This window comes from Bos javanicus, chromosome X (genome assembly GCF_032452875.1).
Source record: "Bos javanicus breed banteng chromosome X, ARS-OSU_banteng_1.0, whole genome shotgun sequence".
NCBI classification, from domain to species: Eukaryota; Metazoa; Chordata; class Mammalia; order Artiodactyla; family Bovidae; genus Bos; species Bos javanicus.
The window spans coordinates 74,264,119-74,267,497 of record NC_083897.1 but is presented as its reverse complement, the minus strand read 5'-3'; positions in this window follow the sequence as shown (position 1 = coordinate 74,267,497).

The window sequence follows — 3,379 nt, the reverse complement described above, 5'->3', positions numbered from 1 at the left end:
TCTTCTGTCTCACATATTCTTTCATCTGTCTGTCTATTCTATTCTTGATGCTCTTTCTTGCATTTTTTTTAATTTCAATCATTGGATTCTTTAACTCGAAAATTTTACATTTTTTGTTTCTTTCTTTATTTAAATATAAATTTATTTATTGTATTGGAAGCTAATTATTTTACAATATTGTATTGGTTTTGCAAAACATCAACATGAATCTGCCACGGGTGTACACGTGTTTCCCATCCTGAACCCCCCTCCCACCTTCCTCCCTATACCATCCCTCTGGGTCATCCCAGTGCACCAGCCCCAAGCATCCTGTATCTTGCATTGAAACTGGACTGGTGATTCGTTTCATATATGATATTATACATGTTTCAATGCCATTCTCACAAATCATCCCACCCTCGCCCTCTCCCACAGAGTCCATAAGACTGTTCTATACATCTGTGTCTCTTTTGCTCTCTCACATACAGGGTTATTGTTACCGTTTTTCTAAATTCCATATATATGCGTTAGTATACTGTATTGGTGTTTTCTTTCTGGCTTACTTCACTCTGTATAATAGGCTCAGGTTTCATCCACCTCATTAGAACTGATTCAAATGTATTCTTTTTATTGGCTGAGTAATACTCCATTGTGTGTATGTACTACAGCTTTCTTATCCATTCATCTGCTGATGGACATCTAGGTTGCTTCCACGTCCTGGCTAATATAAACAGTGCTCCAATGAACATTGAGGTACACGTGTCTCTTTCAATTCTGGTTTCCTCAGTGTTTATGACCAGCAGTGGGATTGCTAGGTCATATGGCAGTTCTATTTCCAGCTTTTAAGGAATCTCCACACTGTTCTCCATAGTGGCTGTACTAGTTTGCATTCCCATCAAAGGTATAAGAGGGTTACCTTTTCTCCATGCCCTCTCCAGCATTTATTGCTTGCAGATTTTTGGATAGCAGCCACTCTGACTGGCGTGAAATGGCACCTCATTGTGGTTTTGATTTGCATTTCTCTTATAATGCGTGATGTTGAGCATCTTTTCATGTGTTTTTTAGCCATATGTATGTCTTCTTCGGAGAAACGTTTGTTTAGTTCTTTGGCCCATTTTTTGATTGGGTCATTTATTTTTCTGGAATTGAGCTGCAGGAGTTGCTTGTATATTAATGAGATTAGTTGTTTGTCAGTTGCTTTATTTTCTATTATTTTCTCCCATTCTAAAGGCTGTCTTTTCACCTTTCTTAGAGTTTCCTTTGTTGTGCAGAAGCTTTGAATTTAATTAGATTCCAATTGTTTATTTTTGCTTTTATTTCCAATATTCTGGAAGGTGGGTCATAGAGGATCTTGCTGTGATGTATGTCGAAGAGTGTTTTGCCTATGTTCTCCTCTAGAAGTTTTATAGTTTCTGGTCCTACATTTAGATCTTTAATCCATTTTGAGTTTATTTTTGTGTATGGTGTTAGAAAGTGTTCTAGTTTCATTCTTTTACAAGTGGTTCACCAGTTTTCCCAGCACCACTTGTTAAAGATATTGTCTTTCTCCATTGTATATTCTTGCTTCCTCTGTCAAAGTTAAGGGGTCCATAGGTGTGTGGATTTATCTCTGGACTTTCTATTTTGTTCCATTGATCTATATTTCTGTCTTTATGCCAGTACCATACTTTCTGGAAGACTGTGGCTTTGTAGCAGAGCCTGAAGTCAGGCAGGTTTGTTCCTCCAGTTCCATTCTTCTTTGTCAAGATTTCTTTGGCTATTTGAGGTTTTTTGGATTTCCATACAAATTCTGAAATTATTTGTTCTAGCTCTGTGAAAAATAACGTTGGTAGTTGATAGGGATTGCATTGAATCTTGGAAAAGGCAATGGCACCCCACTCCATTACTCTTGCCTGGAAAATCCCATCCTTTCACTTTTCACTTTCATGCATTGGAGAAGGAAATGGCAACCCGCTCCAGTGTTCTTGCCTGGAGAATCCAAGGGATGAGTGACTTAGCAGCAGCAGCAGCATTGAATTTATAGATTGCTTTGGGTAGTATACTCATTATCACTATATTGATTCTTCTGATCCATGAACAAGATATATTTCTCCATCTATTAGTGTCCTCTTTGATTTCATTCACCAGTGTTTTATAGTTTTCTGTATACAGGTCTTTTATTTCTTTAGGTAGATACACTCCTAAATATTTTACTCTTTTCGTTACAATGGTGAATGGACTTGTTTCTTTAATTTCTCTTTCTATTTTCTCATTATTACTGTATAGGAATGCAAGGTATTTCTGTGTGTTGATTTTATATCCTACAACTTTACTATATTCATTGATTAGCTCTAGTAATTTTCTGGTGGAATCTTTAGGGTTTTCTATGTAGAGGGTCATGTCATCTACAAACAGTGAACGTTTTACTTCTTCTTTTCCAATTTGGAGTCCTTTCACTTCTTTTTCTGCTCTGATTGCTGTGGCCAAAACTTCCAAAACTATGCTGAATACTGGTGGTGAAAGTCGACACTGTTGTCTTGTTCTTGATTTTAGGGGAAATGCTTTCAATTTTTTGCCGTTGAGGATATGTTTGCTGTGGGTTTGTCATATATAGCTTTTATTATGTTGAAGTATGTTCTTTCTATTCCTGCTTTCTGGAGAGTTTTTATCATAAATGGATGTTGAATTTTGTCAAAGGTATTCTCTGCATCTATTGAGATAATCATATGGCTTTTACTTTTTTTTAAATTTTATTTTATTTTTAAACTTTACATAACTGTATTAGTTTTGCCAAATATCAAAATGAATCCACCATGTGATGTATTACATTGATTGATTTGCAGATAGTGAAGAATCCTTGCATACCTGGGATAAAGCCCACTTGATCATGGTGTATGGTCTTTTAAATGTGTTTTTGGATTCTGATTGCTAGAATTTTGTTAAGGGTTTTTGCACCTATGTTCATCAGTGATATTGGCCTGTAGTTTTCTTTTTCTGTGTGGCATCTTTGTCAGGTTTCGGTATTATAGTTATGGTGGCCTCATAGAATGAGTTTGGAATTTTACCTAGCTCTGCAATTTTCTGGAAGAGTTTGAGTAGGATAGGTGTTAGCTTTTCCCTAAGTTTTTGGTGGAATTCAGCTGTGAAGCCATCTGGACCTGGGCTTTTGTTTGCTGGAAGATTTCTGATTACAGTTTCAATTTCTGTGCTTATGTTGGGTCTGTTAAGATTTTCTATTTCTTCCTGGTTCAGTTTTGGAAAGTTGTATTTTTCTAAGAATTTGTCCATTTCTTCCACGTTGTCCATTTTATTGGCATATAATTGCTGATAGTAGTCTCTTATGATCCTTTGAATTTCTGTGTTGTCTGTAGTGATCTCTCCATTTTCATTTCTAATTTTATTCATTTGATTATTCTCCCTT